The 11745-nt window shown below is 31.5% G+C and overlaps 1 pseudogene; it reads left to right on the top strand.

Annotated features, from left to right (window-relative positions):
• Window positions 1–9011: 9011 nt before the first annotated feature.
• Window positions 9012–10452, top strand: LOC110667132 (uncharacterized; annotated as a pseudogene).
• Window positions 10453–11745: the final 1293 nt, after the last annotated feature.

Genomic DNA, 11745 nt, shown 5'->3' with positions numbered 1-11745 from the left:
TCAAGATAAGGAAAAAATTGAGTTTAGCAAGCATGAGTTCATGTTATCATGCCATAATCATGGCTAAAAGTGATTTATGATGAGAACTTTTTGAATTTCTTCAAGGAAGGAGTTCAATCCAAGCTAGCAAGGAGCAAGGGAAAGCCAATAAAGTTGATTAGAGGTGATATTAAAGAGCTAAGCAAATATTAGAAGCCTAATACTCTTAATACCTCCTTAAATGGTTACTTAGGGTTTTCATGCCATTTAGGGGTTTTGGTTAAATTGAATGTAAATATCTAATTTATAGACAGAAAAATAATGCTTAGTGTGTGTAAATAATGTAGTGCCTATTGGGAATCATGTTGCTTTGTATACGTTGAAGTATGCATGGTGAATAGACATGTTAAGTAATCTAGCTGAATTTGACCAGACTGTATTTTATAATCTGTATCTTGAGTTCTATAAATCCAAATAACCTGAAACTTATGGCAAAATAAAACTAAAATTTTCATGAATGAAGCCTAGTAAAAAATTGTGTAAGTAACCTTAAAATTTATTAGAAGATAGGGCACAAAATCTGGAACTTGGGAGCAGTGCACCCTGAATAGTTCGGAGTAAAATGGGTATAACTCAACCTTCTCTCTTTGGTGCTCTCGATTAGGAAGTTGATGGATGAGATTCAGATATCTGTATTTTTCATGTTTGCAATAGGTTAATTCTAGTGCAAACTGACTTGCTACTTTTACGTCTTTGTTTCTTATTAGGTTAGATTACCCTCCTCAGGATATTAACTAGCAATTGCTTCATGATCAATGTGGAGTTACTTATACTTGCTTATGATTATTTAGTTTTGTTTTAAGCTATAGCTGTAACGCCCTCACCATAGGTAGTCCGTACATTTTACTGTTCCGATGACTAATGTCTGTTCGGATAATCAAAATGTCTGGAACTACACCTAAACTATAGTGAGGAGGCATAAATTAATGAAATAAATATTTAAAAAAATATAGGAAATATTTTGAGAAATAAAATAAAATTTAGAAAATTTATTAATTGGTATAAAATAATAAAAATAACCCGATGAACACCATGAAGGACATTTTGTTCATTGCATCCCAAGAGGTGAATTTTGACCTAAATGTCAAATTTAAAATTAGAAAATAAAATAATTAATATAAATTAAATTTATGAATTTGAATTTGGAAAATGAGAAGAGAAAGAAGAAGAAAAGAAAAGAAAAGAAAAGAAAAGGAAAGAAAAGAAAAGAAAGGAAATAGATTTATGGCATTTAAAAAAAAAATTAAAGTACAATAATTATAGAATATATATAAGACACAAGAGATAAAAATTCACCAACCATAAGTCTTTTTCATCTTTCTCTTCTCTCTCTTTGAGCCGACACCATGGAAGCTCTCTCTCTCTCCATTTTCTTCTTTCTCAAAGCTTGATTTCCCAAGCTTTCTCCCCATAAAACTTTAACCTCCCTTCACAAAAAAAAAATACTCTCCATACCCTAAGGAAACTTTAGATACCCATTTGAAGAAGAGAAATTAAAGAGTGCATATTTATAGTTTTCTTTTCAATTCCTTGCAAATTTTTAAGCTCAATCAAGTCCTTAAACATATATTGAAAGAAAGGAAGAGAGATTGGTCACTAACCTTTTGAGCAGAATTTTTCCACTCAAAGTTTATTCACTTTCTTTGGCTTTCTTGGCAGCCAAACACTTGCTCAAGATGTAGAGATAAATTTTATTGAAGTGGACTTAGGGTTTCAAGTGAGATTTGGGTGGGTTATAAAGCTTGGATTAGCTTTAATGGTGGTAAGGTTTAGGAGAGCTACAGATAGAAGAAGAAAGAAAAAAGAAATCTGATTTTTTTTTTCTTTCATTTCTGCCCATTTAACTCATTTAAAGTGAGTTATAGCCATGTGTCACCATATGATTAGTTGAAGGCACACTAATGACATCATGTGATGTCATAATTTCTTATTTAATTCATTTTCTTTTTTTTCTTTTCTACTCAATTTCAATTTAATTTGTAGCAATATTTATTCATATTTTATGTCATAATAATTAATTACTTAACTGGAAAAGTCGGCCAAAAATCACCTCCGAAGGCAAAATGACCAAAATGCCCTCCGTTTGGCTTAACAGACCAAAATTGTCTGTATCGTTTGAAAAATTTTTCTAAGTATTTTCTTGGCATTCTAATGCCATAGAAACCTCAATGACCCTTCTCTAGAGTCTCAAAAATTATTTTATGAATTTTCCCCTGGGTGTAGGGCTCCTAGTTGCGAGAACTGCAACTTCCCACTAGGTTACCCATTTCTAGGGCACCGGCTCATTTAACTTGGTTGTATTTTATTTCTAAAATTTTTTCTAAATTTTTCTTATTAATATTTGAGTTAATTATGATTCCTCACTTTAGTTTAAATATTTTTTCAGATGTTCTAGCTGTCCGAACCGACACCGGTCACCGGAACAGTAGAATGTATGGAATTGCTACAGGAAGGGTGTTACATCATTTTTCTCCATTCTTTGCAAAAATGTCGCTTAATGTGCCCTATTCTCCCGATTATAATGTAATACATGCTATCCTCACGTAACCAACTCATAACTAACTATTACCCCGACCGAAAAATCATTCAATTTGAATGCTTCATGAGCTGCCCGAACACCTGACATTTCATCCGAACATCTCGCGATCTATCTGAACTCATGTTGTTTTATCCGAACATCTTGTGATTTGTTCAACTCCTAATGTTCCATCAGAATATCTTGTGCTTTATCTGAATGCCTTCCCTTCAAGGCACTCCTTTTCTTTCTGATCTCAATAATCTGGGACATTTATTTTTTAGTTCATAAGTCGAGTCATACTATATCACTTTGGAAATCTAAATATTAGCCTAAAAAATCTATACCACATATGCAAAAAGGCAATCCATGAGACTAGACATAGAAGGAATCTACTTAGCTTTTTTGTTTTTTCTTAATTATGGTCAAGATATTTTCAAGTCAATTTTTGCACATTGATATTAAGTCATCTTTGTGAATAATTTTAAAGACACACTTCCTCACATCAATTTAGTGTATTCAGAATAAATATTCATAGAGTGCTCATTCATAGAGTAAATAACCTTATTGATAAATAATGGGAGCTCCTATTCTTACTAATTAGGTCAACCATATTGGGCATTATGCTATCATTTACAATTCTTAGTTCTCAATTTTACATCTCAATTTAAAAAAAAATTATTAAGTACTAGCATAATCCGATTTAAGGATTTCATAATAATATGTATTTTTTTACAAGAGCACCACATCATTCATTGATGTAGCTCAATGATTGTGAATTATGCATAGGGCATGTAGAGTTTAGCTTGTATGCCTTGTGTTATTATGTTTATAATTCCAGTCTAGTGTGGACTTATTCTAGCTACAAGTGGTCAACCTTTAAGTTTTGCCATACCTTAGTCTCCAGTTAGATTGTGATCAATTTGCTGTGGATTAATGATAGTGCCAATTAAGGGTATCTTGTGGTCTTTGTTATTTGGTGTTATGTGCTAGAGGCTTTATGTGTGTAAAAACAATGCTTTATTAAACCGTGATTACATGGAGTTGATGCCATGGTGCAGGATGTCCTTAGTACTACTTGGGAGTTTGGACGAGATTTAAAGGCCTTGGATATAGGGGTGGCAATTTTGGACACGACCTGCAAACACGACACGAACACGATATGAAAATATGGGGTTTCGATTAGGCTTATTCGTGTTCATGTCGAATTTGTGTCGACTCATTTATGACACGGTTATAATCGTGTCGTGTTACGAGTTAACCCGCTAACCCGACTTGACACGTTTATGACACTATTTAATATTTGTGTCACGTGTTGACCTGTGACCCACTAAACCATTTGACCCACTATGACCCATGAACCCACTTATATAGCATGTTAAATGGGTTAAGTCGTGTCGAACCGTGTTAAATGGGTTATTTCATATTAAATGGGTCATGTGGTGTTGAATACACCTAATACAATTTAATATTAATCGTGTCGTGTCGTGTAACTCGTATAATAAAAGGGTTCTATTCGTGTTTAAATTTTTGATATGATTTGTTAATCGTGTCATGTTTGTGTCGACCTTAATCATATTCGTGTCGCGTGTTGACACGACCCATCAACGCGAATTGCCACCCCTACTTGGATACAAGTATGAGTTCTTAAATTTAGCACAGATGATACTAAAAGGAGGGGACAAGTTTGCTTATGGAGGTGGCTATGTAAGGATAATTTAAGGCATTGAATTAGTTGGCAAACTGGGGTAAATGCTCAATTCCAGTTGTCAAGGTATGGCCCATTTTAGAAGATTTAAGGATCGCAAAATAAGGTGGTATTTCGAGAGCTATTTTCAAATGCGATAGCCTAAATGTAGTTAAAGGTGTGCAATAGGTCAGTTTAATTCCAAATTGAATTAGACTGCGAAAATTTAATAATTGAAAAGTGTATTTTTGTAAACCTATTTGCACTGAACTTATAGTGAAATTGCATCAAATTGAATTGAAAAATTTAGTTCGGTTTGGTAAATTGGTTATAACACTTTCTTTGGCTCCATTATAAAGTAAAACTCCTCCAATAACTCCTTAAATCTTAATAAAACATCCCCCTACCACTATGATAGCACAAATTATCCTAAACAGTGAAAAGTAAGAAATTAACTCAAATTGTGATACGAAATACATCATACACATTGTTATTTTCACAAATATGCAAATCCTCAATTATTCAACTCTATAATACAAATCACCAACACACACACATAGAGAGAGAGAGCATGTTGAAAACTTAAAACCAGGCGAGTAGTAAGGTGAGGCAAGGAGAGGAATCTTAAATCTACAATGAAGGAAGGTAATAACTATCGATCCATGAATTGAATGATTAAAAAAAATGGCAAAAAGCCCTTTTAAGCCTTTAACAATTACTCTTAGAGTCAAATAAGTCATTATCAATTTAGTTAATTCTTTAACCCCTGAAAATTAGTCTTAAAGTCTAATAAACTCTTGTCATTTTATTTTATCCTTTTAAGCCCCTAACAATTTAATTGATCCATTTAAGCCCTTAAGAATAAAAAATTCACTTTTACAAGCCCACTTGACATTATGTGTACTCTAGCAAAATGTGATTCTAGCATGCCCATTGTCACTAGGTCATGAAGTGCCTAAAGCGCCTTTTCTACATCCAGCACAGGATAATGCCAAAAAGCCCTGAGTTCAACATTGGGCATGCTGAATGGCAATAATAATGCACAACACCCATATTTTTAATCATTTGTTTCTATTAATAAAATTAAGTTATAGAGAGTGAGTAAGAGAGAGAGAGAGAGAGAGAGAGAGAGAGAAAGAGTGTGAGAGAGCAGTAGAGAGTTTAGCTTTTAGGTTATGTGAGAAGAATAGACGTCAACTAAATGTCTATCCATCATTTGTAAGTCAAGTGATAAAGATTATGTCTCTTTGACTCGAATTTTCAACATATTTACTCTAATAGTAATTGTCAGGAGCTTAAATAGATCAACTAAATTAAAAAGAGCTTATTTGACTCTAATTGTACGTGTTAGGGGGTTTACATGGATTAACTAAATTGACAAAGACTTATTTAACTATAAGAGTAATTGTTAGGGGCTTAAATGGATTAATGAAATTGATAAGGACTTATTTGATTCTAAAAGCAATTGTCAGGGGCTTAAAAGTCTTTTTGCCAAAAAAAAAATTATCTTGGTCTCACTTTGAATCGAGGAAAAGAGAAGAGCAAAAGTTGGCATCAGCTTGTAGTGAAGTAGTTGGCACTATCTGGTGAAGGCAGAGAAATGTCAAGCTCCAATAGTCTAGTTGAAGGGTGGGTGGGTGGGATATGGCATTAAATGGGGTAAGGGGGAAGCAGCTAAGTGGCAGTAAATGTAGATAAAGTGCAAAGATAAAAGGGGAAATTGAGAAAGAATATGGCTAGGGTTCGGGAAGAGGGGGGTGGGTTTCTTATTCTTAAAGAAACGTAGGGTGGGCTAGGCTTTGAGGGACATTGTACGTAGGCTTTTGGAGGTTCAAATTAAACGGCCCAAAGGTTTGATTAGATTGATTTTTTTTTCTCTATTGAAAAACCAAAACAAATAAAAAATCAAAATTTATTAAAATCCTAAACCAAACAAACTAAATAACTAAAGAGAAAAACCAAACTAGATTGGCTCAGTTCGGTTATTTGGTTTAAACTGTTATATGCTATCTCTTACGAGTAGTGCTTTTTATTTCTAATAAAGTGGAATCTCCTAGCAACCTTCTCTCTTGGGTGCTCTCGATTAGGAAGTTGATGGATGAGATTCAGATATCTGTATTTTTCATGTTTGCCATAGGTTAATTCTAGTGCAAACTGACTTGCTACTTTTACGTCTTTGTTTCTTATTAGGTTAGATTACCCTCCTTAGGATATTAACTAGCAATTGCTTCATGATCAATGTGGAGTTACTTATACTTGCTGATGATTATTTAGTTTTGTTTTAAGCTATAGCATCCCTTTTTGAGGGGTCAAAAAAGATGATTCCAACTTTCAAACATGAAATAGGTCTAAAAATAATTGCACGCTAAATTGCATTAATGGTCAATCAACTTTGAAAATTGTTTAATTTCAGTCACTTAGTTTCAATTTGTTACCAAAACATCACTCAACTTAAATTTTTGTTTAAAAAAAGTGATCATGACCATTATATTTTTGCCCTATTTCTCCTTTCTTATCACTTCTTTATTTCTTTAATTAAAATAAAAATTAACTTTATAAAATAAAATTTGATATATTAAAATTTTATAGCATAATAAATAGAGTTATATAATTCCTTGTATTATAAAAAAATTTATTATTCAACACGCTAATAAAAAATTATTGATACCATCCTTATCCATATTACAGGGTTAAGTGAAAATACCTTTATTTGTTTATTTATTTCTAATAGTTATGAATTTTCCTCTAAATGAAAGTAAACGCCTCTATTAATAATTATCCATTATTTTATATTAATACAATATAATTTAACTTAATAAAATGACTATATATATATATATATATATATATATATATATATATATATATATATATATATATATATATATATATATATATATATATATATATATATATATTAACTTTAAAACCTTTTAAAAAAATTTTAACCAAAATTGAAAATCAAAATTAAAGAATTGAATAAAATTAAATTAAAACATCAAAAAAATAAAATTTTAAATTTAAATTTCAATATGAGTTTGATTTTTTTTTTTCAAAATTTCTTTTAAAAAATAGTTTAGTTGAATTTTTGTATTTTCAAAGAAATGAATGCTATGATACATCGTAAACTTGATTGTCCTCCGAGATGGTTTCCCAGGCACTCTGATTGGGCCAAGAACTCGGTCCTAGCATTGGTGAGGTATCGTCAATCCAAGGATACTTTCGAGATGCTTGGAAGACGTCGATGCTAAATGCATACAATTTTTCTATTTATTATAAAATCTTTTTATTTATTTTGCTTTGAAATTTTAATATACCAAATTTTATATCATAAAATTAATTTTTATTTTGGTTAAAGAAATATTGAAAGAATAAAAATAGAAAAAGAGAAAAGCTAAAGAGGATAAAATGTAATTTTTTTTTCTTTCAACAACAGTTAACCTATTGTAACATGGTGACTTTTTTAGCCAATACTTGCAAGGTCTTTAAGGACAAAGGAGACAAAAGTCATTAACTAAAGCAATATAGACTTTTGGATTTTTCTTGCCCGGTTTACCATGAATTCAAAATACAAAATATATGGTCTCATCTATTAAATACATGAGTTTCACATTATTATATCTTGGGTTAATATAGACTTGGCTAAGCAAGAATTTTCCATAGACTATCATGTAAAGTGTCGCCATCATCACTGCCTAAGAAGTCTCCTTTTAGATTGAATTGTAATTTTGATTTTACTTTTCTATCTCATCGAGTGACTTATTGGGCTCCTCTAGTTCACAAACTAGAATCGAAATCAGTATTGGAATCATCAAGTGACTTATTGGGCTCATCTGGTTCGCCCACTAGAATCTAAATCAGTATTGGGAATGGAATCAACGAAATAAGAAACGGGATGTTAAATTTTCATTTATATTTGATTTATTATAGAATCGAGTCAAATTCTTCTTCATGGTATTTGATTTGCACATGTAAGCTGCAGAATCGGAATTAAACCTATTTAGTAATCAAACAAAAATCAACTTAAAATTACTTTTTTATATTTTTATATTATTTACTTTTTAATTTTAATTATTATACGGGAATATAAAATAACATTTTTTTAATTTTATGTAAAAATAAAAATACATATTTTTATTATTTTACTTTAAATTATTAAAGTTGATTATATTCAAAATTTTTTATTTTAATTAATTATATAAAAATATAAAATTATATTTTTATTATTTCTATTCTAATTGGGCATAATTAATTATCATTACAATTTTTTAATTTTAGTTATTTATATGAAAATATAAAATAATAGTTTTATATTTTAATTATTATTATAATTTTTATTTTATTTTATTTAATTATTTTAGTTATTATAATTATAAGTATTATAATTAATATAATTATAATTATAATTTTTAATTAATTATTTAAAATGTAAAAATATTTTAATTCCTGTAATTATTATAATTATAATTATAATTATAATTTTTTTAATAATATGAAAATACAAAAATTTAAAACATCTCAACAAGTATTTACTCTTAAGCAAGATAATCATTCTCATTCATTTTCATTTCTGAGTTTTGATTTCTACTTTTAAAATGGAGAATGATTATTCCTTTTATTATGGGTATCAAATGAAAAAACGAGTTTCCAAACACTACCATTCCCATTTCTCGGTTTTTTTTTAGTAGAACCAAACAAATGGAATCCTAATTTCTTTGTGACTATATATATAAGGCTTCTCATTCAAGAAAGAGCATGCTCTAAGACAACATGAACGCAATTGCAAGCCCGCCCTGTGCCAAAAACTCATAGGCGAGAGGTAAGTCCATAGGTTGGGCTGCCTTTAGCCTCAAACAGCGTCAGAAACGTGGTCTTCAACTTCAACAAGTTGGCGGTGATCCTTTCCCACCCCTGCCAACCACTGGCATCACCTCTCTTCGTCCCTGTGAAAACATCTCGAACAATAATGGTTTTTCTGCTAGGTCTTTCTTATCTGTACTATTACATTCTGCAGATTTTCCACCCATAACAAAGAATGGTAATTGCAATAAATTGACACCAGTTAGTGATTTTGGTTTAGTTATGGTTCTCGAGGAGAAGGATCTTAATTTTGTCTTCAACCGTCTCAAAGAACTTCACAGCTGGGCTGACGAAAGTTTGATCAAGGATATCATGGCCTCTGTGAATAATGATATTGATAAGGCCACAACTTTGTTAGAAGAGATGATTTCTACTGGCAACTCTATGGAGAAAGGGGAAGCAAAGGATTTATCTAATTGCGATGATTTTCAATGTGCAGAAGGAGGAAAAAAGATTGCTTCGTTAGGACAGACCTCAAACCTTGCTAGAGACATAGCTGATCTAAGCTCTACTCTTGAGGGTACTTCCAAAGGTAATCACAAACAATTGATGGATGTGTATACTGCCTGTGGACATAGGCTCTCCAAGGCTGCTGCTGCATACAAGAAACCAATTCAGGGGCACTTGAGCTCCTTACTTGTTGAGCCTGAGTGGGAAGAGTAAGATGTTTACTTGAGCCGTCGAAGAAACGCACTAAGGATGATGAGGTCGGCCACTAGGCACTCCAGGTCAGCAACAAATGCCTTTCTGAGAGGAGATCATTTTTCTGCTCAACAGCACTCATCAAAGGCTCGTAAAGAATGGTTGGATGCTGCAAGACTCAATGCTAAGGCAGCTAAGGAAATTTTGAGTATAAGAAATAATGAAAATAATCCTTAGACGTTGGATTTGCATGGTCTTCACGCAGCAGAGGCTGTTAAAGCCTTGCAAGAACATCTGAACAAAATTGAGACCCTCCTAAAGAATCAAGCAGTATCACATGGACCCTTTATTAGCATAGACGTGGACAACTTGGATAAACAACAGACAGGATTTAGGCAGAGAACAACATCATTACAAGTAATTATAGGTGTAGGCAATCACAGTGGAGGTTAACCTGTACTCCCAACAGGGATGGCCAAAATTGCTGCCCTCTCTCCCTCCTTTCTTTCTTGCTTTTTCTCCCTTTCTTCTCACTGTGTTCCACTTCCCTTTGCCACTATTAGCCGTCACCTGGGTGTTGTTTGGAGGTGAGGAAGCTCATCAATGCATCACTGGTGCTGGAGGTGGCCGATCGAAGGAGAAGAATGAAGAGGAAGTGAGGGAGAGGAGAGAGAATCGGGGAGGGGGGTATGGGCTGTTGCATGATTAGAATAGTTAAATTGGGCCAATAAAAAAAAATTAAATTACTAAAACATTGGCCAATTAAATTTTTATATTTATTGGGCTAATAAATAATATTAATTAATGACAATTATAATATTTAGATATATGGGGCTAATCACGGATATAAAAACTAGACCTAATTATTTTATGCACCTCACTCATAATTTAATTCTTTATAAATTCTTTTTTTTTTTTTGCTTAAAAATAAATTTAAAAAATGTCAGTGATCAATTTTTCAACTAAGTTAGGTCAATAAAAAAAAAATAAGTTTCAAATTAGTAGAATATGAGCTCATTAAATTTTTTATTTCATTGCACTTTTAAAAAATATTAACTTTTTAAAATTTTGTTAAAATTTTTTTGAGACTAAACATGAGATACAGTTAAGAACATATCCACGTTTAACATACTCTAAATTAGAAATTAAAATTTTAAAGCAGTTGTAACTCTGTTTCAACACTCGAGTTCGGTGTTAGATGGATGCAACATTTAGATGTATACGTTTTGTGTATTTAACTCACAATTTAATTTTTTTAAAAATATTTTTTATCTCTTAACAAAAAATTTAAAAATCTGTGCTATTAATTTTTCAATTTCGTTAGGTGAATAAAAATTAATGTTTTAAAAAAATTAAAATATTGATTCATTCATTTTTTGTTTAATTGTGCTAATAAAAAAATTTTAAATTACTAGAGAACTGCCTATTAAATTTTTCTCTTTATCGGGTCGATAAAAAAATATCAATTAATAATGATTATAACATTTAAAAATATGTGACAGTGATGGATATAGCAACTAGACCTAAGTATGTACCTCGATCACAGAAGTTTCCTTAGTGAAAACAGATATGACTTTGATTAAGCAAGGCCAGGTGTAATTTCTGTTCGCCCTAAATTCCGTCACAGGTGAATAGTCAGTTTACACATGGATGTGCAGAATCACATCCTTGCGTCCTGAGTTATAGTTGACTTTATTCATTTTGAAAGATCTCATGATATTATTGAACGTATCTACTTGTGTTGTTAATGTTAGGATATTTGCTTGAAATGGAACTTCTATTCTAAATTGTATTTTTTCCGAAAAAATTGGGGTTGTTCATCGATTGTTTTTATGTTTTTCATCTTAATGGATGAATGATGGGATCCTGAAACCCAACAACAGACACAAAACGAAAGTCCAGAGGTTTATACAATATCAGATAATTTGAATCCAACCCCACGGACTTGCTGCAAAGAGCCTCCTCCATTATGAGGAAAATGGAAAGGCCAAGTGAAAATGCT

The sequence above is a fragment of the Hevea brasiliensis genome, chromosome 2, assembly GCF_030052815.1.
Source record: "Hevea brasiliensis isolate MT/VB/25A 57/8 chromosome 2, ASM3005281v1, whole genome shotgun sequence".
In the NCBI taxonomy this organism is placed as follows: Eukaryota; Viridiplantae; Streptophyta; class Magnoliopsida; order Malpighiales; family Euphorbiaceae; genus Hevea; species Hevea brasiliensis.
The sequence above is the reverse complement of the archived record's forward strand: the minus strand, read 5'-3'. Positions and strand labels throughout refer to the sequence as shown.